The sequence below is a fragment of the Pinus tabuliformis genome, chromosome J (genome assembly GCF_031772625.1).
Source record: "Pinus tabuliformis cultivar Carrire ecotype Pingquan chromosome J, CPIR1, whole genome shotgun sequence".
In the NCBI taxonomy this organism is placed as follows: domain Eukaryota; kingdom Viridiplantae; phylum Streptophyta; class Pinopsida; order Pinales; family Pinaceae; genus Pinus; species Pinus tabuliformis.
The window spans coordinates 267389258-267406966 of record NC_142295.1 but is presented as its reverse complement, the minus strand read 5'-3'; the positions used below and the strand labels follow the sequence as shown (position 1 = coordinate 267406966).

The 17709-nt window shown below is 33.7% G+C and overlaps 1 pseudogene; it reads right to left on the bottom strand.

Annotated features, from left to right (window-relative positions):
- Positions 1-6689: 6689 nt before the first annotated feature.
- On the bottom strand, positions 6690-8002 carry LOC149226790 (uncharacterized; annotated as a pseudogene).
- Positions 8003-17709: the final 9707 nt, after the last annotated feature.

The following is a 17709-nucleotide window of genomic DNA, read 5'->3' as shown; positions in this document are numbered from 1 at the left end:
CTACTTTAACCCCACTTTATTCTCTATCCTCTAAACTTGAAAAATGTTAACGTTATTGGGATTTATGTATATCTCCTCTTTGAATTGGTAATTTTTGTGTATTTTTCTGTGATTATTTGAGTTTCTAAGTATGTTTATAATGTTAAGAATAATTTTATAACTTTCATATTTCCAAACCCTTCCCTTGATCTTCATATATTTATTTCAAATCCTGGTATATTTGGAGTCATTTTAGAGTTCTAGTACTACCCATTGGATGCCTATGGGGTAAACCATCAGTACCTAAGTTCCCAACCACCTAAATTTTGAGGGGATCAATAGAGTTGAACCTGTGATCTCCCCAACTTGGGGAGAGATCTTGTGTTTGGCTTGTGACCACTTGAGCTAACCTTTGGGGCTCAACAAATCCTTATTTACTTACATGCCCTTTTTTTTCCAACTTCTTGATGCCTATTTGTCATTTTAGAGTTCTAGTATTGCCCAGTGGATGCCTATTAGTCTATAGTATATCTGCACTGGCTATAAGACATGTGGCATTGGGATGTTTTTTTTAATATAGATAGAAGTTTAATCAAATTCCATACTTTAGTGAACAATAACTTGAATCATATGAGGTCATTACATTTAATTTTTTACGTTTTTTCCAACTTAAAAATCCCAAGAGACCTCTCTGGAATGTTGACATTAATATTATCTTTTTTGAACCTAGTTGGTTTATATGGTGCTCACATTTTTACCTTAGCAGTTTGGAGACTATGTTTTGATTCATGTTTGTTCTTTATAGAACAACTTATATAAGATTTTGTATTAGAAAATTCAAAACAATGAGATTGTGATTTGGGGAGTGGAGATTAACATTTCAATCAATTTTAATGGAGATTACATTTCAATCAATTTTTTCAACAAACCCATATGTACTTACATGCCTTTTGTTTTTCAGCTTCTTGATGAATTACAGAGGGATCAATGGCCAGTAGGAGCTAATAGTAGAGCTATGCGTTGTATTGGCATGGCTTTGAGTGTTGCAACAGGTTTACTGGTGCTTGTGTGTTGGGAACTGGAGCTCAGATTCTAGCTCTTGTTGGTGGTCCATGTACGGAGGGTCTAGGGATGCTAAGATAATTTCATAGAATATTTTATCTAACCTATTGTGCAGCTTATATATGGCACCATACCTTCTGTTTTCTTGATTTTTGTGTAAACAAGTGTTTTAATCTTTTATCAAGCATGTCTACTTTGGCACTTTAGTAATGTATTCTTTTCAATATCTTGTGAACAACGTAGATGATTTCAAGAGTTTATTATATTCAGTGGATTTCTATCGGGATATATAATTTTTTTAAACTGACAAAATAACTACGAACATTGTCTTTATTGAATCTAACCATTGAAGCTTTTTTTCCCCAGGAAATTCTAGCAAATAAACCTAAGGAATGCTTCCCCACATCTGTGGATTGTATCCCTAGTAAATCTGACTAGATTGGTGTGACTAACCCAGAGGATTTGAAATGGGCATCTACTGCCATGAAACTAGTCAAATTCCCAACAACATTAGCAACGATCATTTGAGCTAACCACATAGGCTAGCCAATGAAATTATTTATCAAAGAATTAGCAAATATAAAAGTGTACAAGGCAACTAAAATTTTGTTGGGAACATCTAAGATGTTGCAAGACATGGAAAATTTTGTAAGAAAAAATATCAAAGATATTAACAGGAACCATGAATCTGTGTTACAATGGATTGAGGTGGATATTTCAGTCTTAGACTTGATTATGAGAAGGAATAAGGGGATAGAGAAACTGGCCACCATAAAGGAGTTGTCATAAACAACATATGTAATACTTTGGGTCTTGATTTAACATTGTGTGTGTGTGTCTGTGTGTCTGTGTGCGTTTGTCTTTGTGATCATTTGGTGTGTGCATGCTCCTTTTCACTGTTTCCAAAAATTTGAAAGTGCCATTTTCAAAATCTGTATTGTTTCCAATTTTGTTGTATATAGACAAGTACAAATAATATATATATCTTGAATGTCAAAGAATACAATAACGTTTGTTCATATCAGTTTGATTGTTTTTCTGACTTTTTGTGGCCTATTGTTTTCTCTTTTGTGGCAATATATTTCTGAGACATGCAATTGGTTGCAGATTGTGTCCAAAGATCTATCTGAGCATGTTCGTTCCCTCAAAAACCTAGATAATGATGCATCTCCACATTATCACAAAGTTATCAAATTTTATGACATCCTTGCAAAAAAACTTGTCAGATGGGGTCATGCCCTGGATCTTTTTGCTTGTGCATTGACCAGGTTCATAGTGTCACATTTTGTAAGTCCTTTACACTTCATTTCAATTCAAGATGAAGCTTGTTCATGATTATGATCTAGTTTTATGTATGTGTTTTTTCCTCTATTTGATTGTAATTTTGAACATGCTTTTAAACATTGAAACCTTTTTTGTTTTTATAGTATTGAAATATACCATGGTTCATGAATTGAAGTTTCATGTGAATAAATGACATATTGTTACAATCATAGTTTTTTTTTAGAACATTTTAGCGAGGAGAATAACTCTAGATGGGCTTTGAAGGCCGAACTTTTTGGCTCAAAGTTAAATGCCCAGAAACCCCGATAAGCATGGGACCTCAGTAGGGTTTTATGCAAGCTAATGAAGGTAGGGGAACCCCGGTAATAGGCTCTGGAGGGTTCAAGAAATCAGTTCATGAAAGTTTGAGCTTCTGGCCCTGTACGTTGAGGATTGTTTGGTAAAAACCCCCTCAAAGCCGGTGAGAAAGATAAGGATCTATAGGTGAATTCACAGAATGCAGCTCATTATGACCATTTATTTTTCAATCTCAAAAATCTTATAAGGCCTGCATAGCTACTTTTATATGATAGGTTTTGATTCATTACTTGTGCTTCAACCTTAAAAAACCTACAAGACCTGCAAAGCTACTTTCCTCAAAAAACTTACAAGGCCTGCACACCTATTTTGGTATGATAGTGTTTGATTTATTTATTTTTGGAAAAGTTTTGTAATATTTCGTCATTGTTCAGTGGATTTAGATGGAATGTGATTCAATCATCTCCAAGAGCTAGATTCCAACTTTGCAACAACTTTAAGACATTTCATTCTAATAAATTGAACTAACCCCCCAAAAAATCCTAATAACCTAGTGATCTAAACCCCAAATTTTTTGCTTTATGTTTAGAAAAGAATGCTACCATGAGTGAAGATCATAAAACAAGTCCAAGAAAATAAGCATATTCTTGAGTAATAAATTTGAAGTAGATGCCAAGGATTTTCTTATAGAAGTAATCTTCATGCAATAGAAACTCATCAAATAAAGTAGTACATCATATTTCATAGTGAATAACAGAGAATTGGTAAATAAGAATTTACTCAAGGCGCAGACATATCTTACCAGGAGCAATATAACCATATGAGCCAGCAACAATAGTCATTGACTTCGGATATGGAAGGTTGATCAGCTTGGCTAGTCCAAAATCTCCCACATGAGCTTCAAAATTTTCATCAAGTAGAATATTATTGGACATTATATCTCGGTGAATAATTCATGGTATGTGATCATGATGTAAGTATGATAGCCCCTATGTTGATCCTAGGGAAATTTTGTAATGAGCATCCCAATCTAATATAAATGAACTTCTATGAAGCAGCTCACCTAAGCTTCTATTTGGTATATACTCATAGAAAAGAAGCTTTGATCCATTGTCATAGCAGAAACCATAGAGCTTCACGATATTACAATGCCTTATTTCACCAAGAGTGGATATCTCATAATTGAATCTCTTTCATTTCCTTCTAGTTGAGAAACCATATTTTTGACAACAATAAGTTCTCTCGAATGCAGGGTGGCCTTATAAATTGTTCCACATGCTCCTCTTCCAATGATAGTTGTCTCTGAGAAATTATCTGTGGCTTCTACTATGTCTTGAAAAGTGAAGCTATGTATTGGGAAAAAATAAACCATTGGCTTGATGGATTGTTGGTATTTAGCATCAAAAAATAGGTAATGACCACCATTATAATCAATGAAGACCCCCAAAACACTTTAGCAATTATGGCCACAATCTTTGATGTTTTGGGTCTCCACCTCCTGCCAAAAATGGGGAAAGGTGAATTTCCCTACACTTGAGGGTTGACATGCATCTGGCATTGGTCATCCACAAAGCCCTAATCTTTAATGAAACAACCAACATACATGTCGTGAAAAATTGTTATGTTAGGAAGAGGCCCAGTAAGTTTATTATATGAAACATTACACGCCATCAAACTCTGAATATTTGCAAATGAAGGAGGAAGTTGGCCAATAAATTGATAATTTGAGATAGATGGATTCTAACAAACTCAAGTTGCCCAGTTAAGCTGGTAATAACCCTGAAATCCTATTCCAACTCAGATTTAGAGTAATCTGCAAGCCTTTAAGTTGACCAAGTTCTGATGGGATAGGTCCTGAAAAGTTGTTCCCACCTAGTTGCAGTTTTGTCAAACGGGAAAGCCTTCCAAGAATACCAGGTATTTTCCTAACAGTTTGTTATCATAATGCTTCATTGATTCTAAAAAAGCGAGATTGCCCAGCTCATTTGGGACACTGCTAGTAAAAGCATTCATGCTCATGTCAAGTCGTGCAAGGTTTAACAAATTGGAAATCTGTAGAGGAATGCTTCCTATAAGCTTATTTGATGAGATATTTAAACTTATCATTTCCAAAATATTTCCAAGTTTATGGGGGTGGAAACCCAACAAATAATTATCAAAAAAGGGATGCTTCTCCAGACTTTCCAAGTTCCCTACTTCTGGTGGAATCAATCCACTGAAATTTTTCTATTCTAATTCAAGAGTAGTCAAACTAACAAGTTATAGACAATGCACCGGTAAGATAATTGTTATAGACAAAAATATCCTCGAGAGATGAGAGATTACCAAGTTCTTGTGGCAGATTTCCAACAATGTGATTATTAGACAATTCAAGTTTTCTCAAGGATGAAAACTTGCATAACTGCAGAGGGATTTGACCTTGTAGACTATTGCTACTCACATTAAGAATATGTAGATAGAATTAGTCCCCAAGCTCAAGCGGTATTTTACCTGATAGGATGTTTCTTGAAACATTAATAACTCTCAGAGAAGTCAAATTTGAAATTGCGGGAGACAATCTTCCTATCAAATGCATGCCACTGAGATCAAGTGACCATACTCTAGGATCACCAGTATTGTTTATACACTTTACACCCTCCCAATTACAAGGATTCTCATCGGTGGACATCTAACTTTTAAATTTACCAAACTGATCATGAATATTTCTCTTAAACTCAAGAAGACATTGCCCAGTTTCATTAAGCGCATCAAGTTGAACCACCAAAAGGGTAACCACAAGTACCGTCAATGAAAAACTCTATGATTTTTTAGGTACCCCCATGTTGTGTGACTAATGGTTGTATTGAAGGTAGCCTCTATGTGTGTCAGAATGTTTAGGAAGAGTTATACATACTTTAAAAATGGCAATAATTTTACGGAGTGAAAATAAATGTGGGTAAATCTCATGAAATAGTACAACCACACAAAAATTCAAATAAATCATAAAGTGGGCATACAGCCGAATTAGGCCATTTGGCTTTGTTATGTAAACTTTGGCTAGGGTGGTTTTTACCATTGCAGATCTAGCTATCTATTCACTATTGTTGTGTTGTTGGCTCTGTTATGTATTTCTTTATGTCTGTTTGAGGCATTAGTTGCTTATTTTTGAAGTTTTACATGATATCAAAGCCAATGTGAGTTTAATCTCTTTCTCAATGGACATTCATGGATTTCATTTGCAGGTCATGCCTGTGCCCGTGGAAATCACCATCAAGAAGGTCATCATTCTAGCTTTGTGATAGCATGAGAGAGATAGTAGGTGAATGGAGAATACCTGTTTGTCCCAATAATTGTGTTCAAGCATAGACATGGTGAGCAGAGTGCAGTGTAAAACTAAATAAATAATTTTGGGGTTTTCTTGGGTTGTTGTCTATGCATTCTAATATTGTTCGTGGCAATAAAAATGCTTGTATGGTGATTTCAAAATGGTGTATAATGCATGTAAACAGTTGTTGATAGGTAAATTCTGACTCTTTTTGAGTTGTTGTAAGGTTGCAACATGGTACATAGTGCATGGTTTGTGTTGCTAGTTGCAAGAACAACACAAAGTGGAGATCATGGTTATTGTTGGTTGTAATTTACTCCTTTTTGACTCCTATTTTTTTTCTCGTTATTGTGTGTGTGTGATCTATACTTTATTGGTGATATTATATATGAATGTTCAAAATATTTACATCTTAATATTTTCTTTCTCTAATTTTAATGCACACACTTGCACACAATCTGAATGGGCTTAACGGTTAATAACATGTTATCTTTTGAGGTTACATGTTCGAATCTAGACGAGGGTAGGGTGTGTAGTGTGTACACCTCCATAGGCTAAACAGTCAAATTACTTCAGAGGGGGTTCCTTGTCCCACAAACAAGGTGATCTTATATGTAAATTTGATGTCGAGTTGTGGACTTAGATTATGATTATACAATATTATATTCTCATTGATTATTACTATACATTATTATTTTCTCTTTGTCCTATTTTTTGGGGTCTACATGTCATTGGTGGACACTCTAATCCTCATGCCCCTGTTTCAGGTGACTCCAAAATTACCTTCTTCGCCATGAGGACAAATATATCCAAATGCATGAGAGAAATTCCTTTCCCTACCATTAGTCCCCTCAGATTGTGGATCAAAACCTATCTCTTTACCTTATTTTGAATTTTTCTTTAGAAAGTAAATCAAAATGTCAGTAGATATGAAAACCAGGTTCATGCACAAATTCATGCCAAGAAATCCCACATGAAATTTAGTAGAATATATACAGTACACAATTGTAATCAACAATGCTAGATGTTCATGATTCATAGAAAAAGCAATACATGTTGCTATAGTCTATAAGCCAGTCATATAAAAGCTACCATGTATACATAGAACAACCATACCAATAAAAATCATTGTCAAAACTGAAGTTGTGTAGCTAAAAATAAATTTTGCAAACTACGTACACCCTGAATCAATAAATCTGAAGCTCAAAAAAACATTGAAAATATCTACCATTGCGATGAAGCTAAGAAAGTTGCACTAAATAACCATAAAAGAGGATGATGTTCTAAAACGAAGAAATGAGTCTATGCCTATGAGACAACAGTCCAACCATAACATGGAAGTAGTAGGAATAACCTCCCCAAATGCAATAGCCATGTGCAAAATATGGGCCATGTATTCCAAATCCTATGAAAAATAAAGTATATTTTCTGTAAAATAGTTGTAATGAATGTCATTAATACAAGATTATGTTTTTGGATCCATTCTCAAACTTGTTTAAACAGAGTAGATGCATGTGAAAATTTACTCATTCCCATTCCCTTCTAGTTGTTGGAAAATGACATGCATCCCATTCTCCATGCCTTCTTGCATCTCAAATTACTGAGTATTGGTGGCTCGAGTAGGGAAATTTATGTCTCTATTGCAGCTTTGAGTGTTCATCGACCTTTCCTCATACTCCCTTGCCTCACTGACATTAGTTCCATCACCATCTCCAACAGTTATTTTCCCTCCATTTTCTTTAGATGTACTTACTTATTTTTAATTAGTAGAATTTATTTTTGTACTTGATTGTTGTCTGGATAGGGAAGTCTTGCCTTAGAAATTTTGGGTTTTGTAGGTGTTTCACCATATTTACGATCTCCTAAATCTTTGGACCTCTGTGATTTGTTCCTATAAACATTTCTATAATTTTCTGGGCAATCAATATTTTGAGCATTCTCAACATTTTTTCCATATCCCTTGTGTATGACTGAAGTTACAAACCTTTAACCCATTTTTCTTGAGGGAATACCAGTTGAATCTGAAGAGGCAACATTGTTCACTAATCCATTATTTTCAAACACCTTTGTGGCCATGAAACCAAAATCTACAAGCCTTCTGATCAGTCTCGTGCTAACTCCAATATGAATGATTCACCACCATAGATTTCCACAAAGGCAATAAATACACATTTATGTTTAATATTTTCTTTGGTACAATGGAACTAGAGTCTCAACATGGGGAGAGTTAAATGGATTTCAAACCTTGTTGGAAATTGTTTTTCCACTACATGCTTCTGCTAGGACCAGCTGGAGAAAAAGCAAAGTCAAATGTATTCAATAAGTCATTCAATATCCAAAGGAACCACTTAAAAATGGCACCAACTAGGCATCGAATATGTCCTTCATCATTCATTAAATGAAACTTAGTCTACACTGGAGATGTTGTAGTTTGTGACTTTTTGGTTCAGCTAATTCTCGTCTACTACTCAGAAATAAGAACTTTTTGGAAAACATGAAACTCTGAGTGCTTGTAAGTTGAAGGGTCTGTTGTTGCTATTGAGTACATGAATTTGGGTACCTGAAATCAAATAATATCATTAAACACACACAAAGGTGGACTTAAGATATTGCATGCCAGTGCCATGGATTTCTAAAAAGGATGGTTGTAGACCTTGTTAGGACCAAAGAAATATGTTATGCATGTCACCAGCCATGGTAATTTCTTTTTGTTACTTGAAGATGTTAAATATTGTTCAAGTTTTTGTTGTTGAATCTCTAGATGAAACCTTATCACAGGGATAGTATAATCTGATATATTCTCCACAAGGATGTAATTATCCTATAGTCTACCCTAATCATTATAAGGCCTCAACAAACACTAGTGGCTAAAACTTTCCAGCGGGTCTACACATAAAACTCTAAGTGACAAGCCTATAGATACTTGGGGAATCCAATCATTGTCCTAGCTTCAAGGTTTCTTTGGATATACCTTATCCATACCACCATATTCTTTTCATCTTCAAATGAAAGTATAAAATAAAGCATTCATCATTACCATGCTCAAGATTCATGGACATTTCTGATCTGAAACTATCAGCCTACTTGGGCTAAGAGAGTCCTTTTCCAGAAATAGTGTGCAACTTAACAATGTTGATCTCATGTTTCCTCTAGATTCTAGCAGCATTTAAGACACTAAATTGACCCCTACTCAATATATTTCTAAGCAAGGACTGCTTCATCTGAAACACTTCTATACTGCAAATGTTATTATTGTGTTTCTTGTTGAAGTAGTAGTTATGGAGTACAGACATTCTACATCTGCCTATCAAATTGTCCTGAGGAAGTGGCTGCATCATAAATGGTTGGTTATCCTTCCCTTTTGAAACAAGAGCGTCAACATTGAATCTTCTAAGCTTAGACATTCTTCACTCTTTTACTGTGGGTGATGTATTCCAAGTCATCCAAGGGTTTTGTGTACTCTCCTTCTAGTGCATATAGAACATCAAACAGGTCTACTACTCTTCCTATAGTGTAAGGAACAAGCTTCAACAAAATTTACAACCATTGACCCTGCTAATTCTTATTCTATCAAGACTGGTTGAGTCCAGAAGAGCATTCAAAAGGATTAATATGTTTGCATCCCAAACCTCTGTATTGGGTAGTCAGGGATCGACCTACCTATGCACGTATAACTTTTGATAAGTATCATTCTTACAATCATCAAGATGGATCACATCTTCAAAGTGACAATGAGTATCATTCTTACTGAAAATATCGCAAGGGTTAATTTAGGATCGTCACTCTTGTTGACAAATTTTACTTCTATTTCCTGTAAGTCATGGTTCTAGTTACTTGAGAGCATACATAACATATCGATTGAATTCACAATTTGAAAGGTATCGAATGTTGTGAATGGTTGGAATGTCAAATCATCTACCCTTAAATTTACAAGACCCTTTTGTTTACAAACACTCAGAGTTTCATGTTATCCAAAAAGTCATTAATGCTCGTCTACTACTCAGAAATAAGAACTTGCAGTAATGATAGGTTAGTCTAATCATTGTTCAGTTGTTTTCGTGGGAAAAACCCAAGGTCAACCTTTATACCATTACACCAAAGACGTATAGTATTGGTTTCTGCAAATAAAATTATTAGCCAATTTCTCTAAGTTATTCAAGTTGACTGAGGGTGGAGATTCTCCATCTCTAGAGTCACTCGTTGGATAAAAGGGTGAGGCCTCATGCTACCCTAGATTAGTTTCCTTGCCATTTCCTTGTTGAGTGCTCATAGCTGGAATACACTATATTCACATAATTGGGTGGAGTTGTTGAGAAAACTTAGGGTGGAGGAAAATCTCTAGAACCCCTGAGATGAGGGTGGATATTTTTATCTTTGGAATCCCTTACTGGTTGATGGGTGGAGATTTTTATCTATGGAATCCCTTACTCACTGATGGGTGGTTATTTTTATCTCTGGAGTCCCTTGTTGGCTGATGGTTGGAGCAAAAACGACCTTTGGAACCCATGTATAAGACTTGAATTAAACAACAATATGCAGGGTGGGGATGGGACAAACCTCTGGAATCCCCAGTCTAATCATTGGGATAGGTTTTACAAGCTAGTGGGTGGAAGCTACATGATTGGAAATTGTTAATGGTTGGGAGGAAAATCATGAAGCCAATCCATATTTCCATTCGGGGGTATCCTACTAACTATGATGCTCAGAATTCATCTAGATAGTTCACCACATATCATGGTTACAAAATTGCAAGTACTTCTTAAATTGCACGATACTTCATACTTACTTTGAAGCCATATATAGGCATGGACGATTTTAGTCATGAACAATGTTTTCCATTTAGGTACTATGGTTGATTTTGTATTCGTGGACACTATTATACAATTAGTCACCATGGCTACCCCATATGATAAATGTATTTCCCCAACCGAGATATTTTACATGACCTCTGGGTCGATATTGTTCATAGGGAACATTAAACCTAAGACAAGGTCTACAAAGGTCTTAAGTTTCATTAAGAATGGGCACTTTAACAAAGCTTATGATATTTTGGTGGAATATTCCTTATGTCATCGATTGCAACTCGTGGGGCTCATAGGAAAATAGCCCAATGTTCTAAGGACATATTGAGTGACATTACTTATTTATGCACAAAATTGGGCATATTAATGGTGGCTTGCTATAACTTTGTTCCTCACGTAGCATTTATTGAAGGTGACTTATGATAACTTTGTCACTATTAGTTCCTTGTATAAAATTAGTTGTTATTACTACTTTTCCTAGCATTCATTTTATGTGACCTCTCTAACAACTACATAGCTATTAGTATTCGTATACATATGTATAAAATCAAGAAGAGGAGCTCTTACTATATTAGTCATTATAATTTTACTAGACTTCCTTCATAGACAATAAAGAAACTTGGGATTGTATGATATTGTTGTAACTTTTTAATTGTGTATCCATCAAGTGAAATGGTTATGCATTAATCTATTACAAGCATTGTTATAGATAGATGATAGATAAAATAGACTATCCTTGTGTAATCACGGTTGGGCATGAATTCAAAGTGATGTCATGGTGTATTTCTCATTGTCTATGATGTCATAAGTAATAGAAACATATTGTTGTCAGATGTGGTGTCCTTTATGTTTAAGCATGATGTTATGATTTACATTATTATAGGGTATAAAGTGATGTTACCAAACCTATGTAGTCGTGTTTTGTTACTGCGCAGAATGTCTTTCTATAGGAGCAAGGAAATGGTCATCGTTGAACTGCCCATCTAGTGGATCAACACTATTATTGTCACCAACATGTTTCCCATTGATAACCAAACTACTAGACCATCCAAACTTTGCATGTTCGTGTTAATCCACTAAAATTGAATGTGCATTATGCTTACAAATTTTGTAAAAGACAGTTGAGTCATGGAATATTTTAAACTGTAATAGTAGCTTCATACTAATTTGGACATTTTGTGTAATTTCATATGGATAGGTTGATATTTGTATGAGATATATCCATCACTTAAGTGTGTAACCATGCTAAGCACCAGTACATAGACAATCAATTCTTGATATGGTATATGTACCATTAGGAACTTAGAATGTTAACTGATGGTTCAATTTCAATAATGCATATGGATTATAACATATACCAATATAGGTATATATACTATCTATATTTTCACGGGCCAAGTGGTACAACCATACTTAATATAGATTCTTTGTGCACTTATTTGAACTACGTGTATCACATATTATCCTTAATGTTGGGCTCAGGTTCCTTAGAGATTGATTTCTAAAGGTTACTATGATGGTTTCTGCCTTAAAGGTTTTGTGTATAACACCTACATAACATCTTGGTCTATCACTTCAAGCTTATAGCAGGGTGAAAATTTCCCTAGTCGCTTTAAGTGCTAGCATGTGGAGCTCTGGAATATGGAAAGTATATTTAACTATTTCTTAAATATGCAAACAAAACCTAGGTTTTCATCACAAGCACCATTATTTATTTCCATATATTCATATGTGAAGAGAATTTATTCATCATGATACCTTATTAGTAATAGGCTCAATATCATGAATTTCACATTTGGAAATCTGGTGGATTAGACATAAATCTATGTACATATAGATAGAATTATTCCCTGATTACAATTAATTATTCTAACTAGGACATGAGTCTACAAGTTAAAACCGTTCTATAGTTAGCACATGTACAACCAATATACAGGTTGAAATTGCAGGGTTAATTTGGGCCTGTAACATCCATTGCATCAATGTTATAGTTTCTCCTGATGCCATGAGTCGTAAAAACGGGAGCCCACAACATGAAGCCATAAAGGGGTTGTGCTCTTAATAAAACTAGGTGATTAACATTTGTAATGGAAATAAAATCACAGTCGAAATATCCATATGGTTTTATAAAATATGTTCACACCAAAAACAAATTAAAATTCACTTAGGTTATAGAGTACACCTCATGAAATTATATGGATTACATTGTAAGCTTTGAGAAACTCTCTATTACAAATATGTATGATGGTTATTAGTATCTGATACACCCTCTATGTATTTAGCATAGTCACCACCATATGACTTACAACATCTGTAGTTATGGATTAGGGAGTCATCTCCATAATTTACACATCTAATCCTTCAAGGAATGGTGTTACAAAATTAGTAACCCAAGGGTAAAAGAAAACCTACTCAAATTAGAACTATGCCATGACCATGATATAGCCTCACCAATGCTAAACTTAAACCAATAATAATCATAATAATTTAGGAGGGGGTGTTACATGTATGGTACAAGATATTCAGTAATTGTTTCTGTTGTTACCTTATGATATCTCTGTGGTGGAGTTATCATAATATTCACAAACCATTTTTAAATAGTTTTGTACTCTGCAATTATGGTATAACCTTTCATATGTGGCATGGTCTAAGATTTAGCATGTTGACCTCTTTAATGTAGGGCTTTCCTATTGCATTGTTGGTGACCTGCATTTCCATGGACATCTTTTCTTGAATATCCTATAGCTTCTCTAGGCTAAGATTGTTGTATCGTGTAATCTAGCTTCTCTAGGCTAACACTGTTGTATCATGTAATCTATTATATCAGGTAAGATAGTTGAGACCGATGATAACATGAATAAGTTACCAATTTATTGTAGAAGTTGAGGTCGATCATTTTCCTTTCAAATTATGAATGGGATGATTGTTTTCATTTTGATTCTTAACCCAGTAATGACAACCTGAAGCATGGTGGTGAATTCTTGTTGTGAGTCCATTGTGCAGAATGTTCACAATTTGTGATTAAGAAGATTATGCACTTCCGAATTACAATTGTAATTTGAACTAAAGCTTATAGTAACTTTTAATTTACCAATGGTGCATGGACATCATAAGAAACATTCACAATAGAATATGAAGAACAGTTGTGTACCTACTTCATATGCATTAAAAATTTCTTCTACTACTTAATGTGAATTACAAGCATAATCTTAGTTGGATCTCCAATATATCTTAAACCAAATTTTCATTTTATTTTTAGTACTATTATATGTTATTGTATCCTACCTCAATTTACAGTTAGCATTGTAACTAAAATATGCATTTCTATATGGAATTAATACTAACATATAACATTGATTTTTTTTTCAAGAATGTTATAGGTAATGACCCAGAGATAATGATCCAGACTATGCTAAACATACATTAAATATAGGAGATGATTATGATGAGGATGGTGATAGCGTTAGTGATGATGATGATGATAGTTATAGCATTGGTGATGATGATGTGGATGAAACTGATCATGATGGTCAGGATGATGATCACGTTAATGATCATGAGGATGATCTTAGTGGTGCTAGCTAGTGATATCTTGATGATCTTGGAAATTCCTATTTTTAGATGGATGCTATGAATTTACCTTAGAATAATGGTATCTACAAAACATTTTGATTTGGTTACCATACATTGAATTTTCGTTGATTTGATTAAAGATGATGATGATATTAACATTATTATGTTGTTACTTTATGTATATATTTAAAATTATCAACATTACTTTGATGGAGAATTATTATGTATGATGATATTACTATCTTTGGATGGATGTTGTGAATTTACCTTAGAATAATGATATTCATGAAATATTTTGATCTGGTAATCACACATTTGAATTTTAGTTGATTTGATTAAAGATGATGATGATATTATTAGTATTATCTTGTTACTTTATATATGTGTTGAAAATTGTCAATGTTTTCTGATGGAGAATCATTATGTATGATGATATTACTATTTTTGGATGAATGTTGTGAATTTACCTTGGAATAATGATATTTGTGATATGTATTGATTTAGTAGTCAATTATGTATATTGAAAATTGTTAATAATTTTTTGATGTAGAGTTATTATATATGATTATTGATATTTTTTGGATGGATGTTGTCAGTTTCACTTAAATTTCTTTACAAACACTATGTTATCAATTTGAATTGTCATATTTTCTTTAATGATATTTAGAAACTATAATATATTTCACTATGTAATTGAAATTAGTAAAATGAACCCATAAGGGGGGTCATAAATGGAAAGAAAAGTACACTTTAAACAAGAAGCCAAATGTGGATGTAAATGTGGTGTAACCATGGATGAAAATTTGGGAATAGAATTGGATGTTAAACTAGGTGTCAAAACAAGATGCAAACAAGGAAAAAAAAGGGTTTTAAAATAGAAGTAAAAAAGGGTGTAACACTAGACACAAATATGGCATACAAAAGGATACCAAATTGGATGAAAACAAGGACACAAAAATGGACACCAAAATAGATACAAAAAAGGAAAAACAACTAGACGTAAAATTGGATGACAAAGACGATGCCAAGTTGGGTGCTAAAAATAAGCAAAAACATATGCAAATTTAGATGCCAAATGAGTATGCAATGAATGGTGTAAAATTTGGATGAAAAATTGGGCGCAAAAATGGATGTAAGAAAAGACACCAAAAAAAATGCAAAATTGGGATAAGAAATGGGTGAAACCAATGATTCAATATTGGATGCCAAAAATAATGCATAACTAGAAGCAAATTTAGACTCAAAAATAGGCACAAAATGAGGTATAAAAAAGGATGCAAATTTGGATGCCAAAAAGGATGCAAAATTAGACAACAAAAATGATGCAAAAATGGATGTAAAAATTTGTGCAAAATTGGACACATAAGTAGACACAAAAAATGGTGTAAAAATGGCTCAAAATTGGATTAAAATTGAGATGCAATGTTGGATGCAAAATGAGGCGCAAAAAGCAATGCAAAACTTGGTACAAACATCAATGCAAAAGTAGACATAAATATGGCTCAGAATTGAATGTAACATTAGACACAAAATGGGATTCAAAGGTGAATGCAACACATGGCTCAACATATGATGCAAATCTAAATGAAAATTTTGATGCCCAAAAGGATGAAAAATTGGATGTGAGAAATGGTGTTAAAAATGATGCAAAACTGGATGCAAAATATGATGCAAAAAAAAGGAGACAAATCAAATGCAAAAGTGGATGTAAAAAGTGGTGCAAAACAACATGCAAAAATGGGCACAAAAATGGATGAAAATTTTGGTTCTAAATCATATTCTACATGGTGCAAAATTGGATGCAAAAAAAGGTGCAAAAAAGGTACAAAATTAGAAGAAAAAAATTGGTGTAAGACTAGATGCAAAAACTGGCACAAACTAGATGCAAAAAATGGTGCTAAATCGAATGCAAAAGATGGTGTAAAACCCGATGAAAATGATTGTGCAAAACTAGAAGCAAAGAATGGCACAAAATTGGAAGAAAAAAAAGACGCAAAAACATATGCAAAAATTGGTACAAAACTAGAAGCAAAACCTGTCATAAAACTAGATGTAAATCCTGGTGCAAAATTGGAAGCAAAAGTTGTCATAAAACAAGGTGCAAAACTAGATGCAGAAAGTGGTGCAAAATTAGACGCAAAATATGATGCAAAAAAGGATGCAAAATTTGGTGTAAAATAGGATGCAAAATATGGCACAAAATAGGGAACTTTAAAAATTGTACAACATAGTCAAATTTAGCACCAGGATGTTCATCCCAATTGGAAAAAAAAAAAAAAATGCACTAAAATATTGCAAAAATTGCATGTTTTATTGTAGTGGATGTCTCCTGCACCATAAATTTGTTTTACCTTTAAGTCATGGTTTTTTTACTTTCTCTTACATGGATTTAAGTCATTATTGATACTATATCATAGTTTCTATAGCTACAAGGTTTTCATGAGTTCAAGCATTGTTATAAAACTATCATCATATAACACATGTTAGGAGTTAAGTCATTATTGATACTATTGCATAGTTTCTATAGTCACAAGGTTTTCATGAGTTCAAGCATTGTTACAAAATTCTCACCATAAAACACATGGTATCAGATCCAACAATACATGGGCATCAAGTTCCAATTTTAATTCTAAAAGTTTAATGGTTCTTTTAGTGTCCTATTTTTCTAGTATAGTTTTGTCACTCCTATCAAGGGCTATATATATGATAGGTTGATCACTTGATTGAGGAATAATGTTTTATATACATAGTTATATTTCCTTTTATGTTTATGTATGAAAGATTGATCACTGGATTGGGGAACAATGTTTTATATAGTTATATTTCCTCTTATATGTGGCATCATTGATTATCTGTATTAGATGGTTTTGATTAAGTAAAATGTTATACATATGTTTTTCTATTTGTATCTGATTTATGAAGCAGGTGTATGACATGGATGGTGATCCAAGATTGAGACACATATACCCATGGATTCTCATGGTTATGCGGAATAGATGGTTAATTATGATTTATGGATGATACATGATTTGTGTGATTACATATGTCTAATATTTTACTAAGCAGGATGTGGTAGAGTACCTGGTCATTTTCCAACAAGGATGTTCAATTATGAATGACTGTGGAAGTCATTTCTTCAAAATGACTGTGGAAGTCATGCATCATTCTCGATAAAATGTGATTAAGTTAATTTCATTATGAAATTCATTTGATTCCTTTGATCTATGAGATTGTAATGTGTGCAGGTCTTTGAACAAGGCCTTACCAGGGAACCATCAGATGGGTAAAAGCTCACAATCAGTACCATAAGGAGAAACGCAAAGTTTCAAAGCACAGTAGATGAGAGGGCATGGAAATTAGGGTGTGGAGTCCTAAATCCAAGAAATATAAAGACGTGGAGTCTTGTAT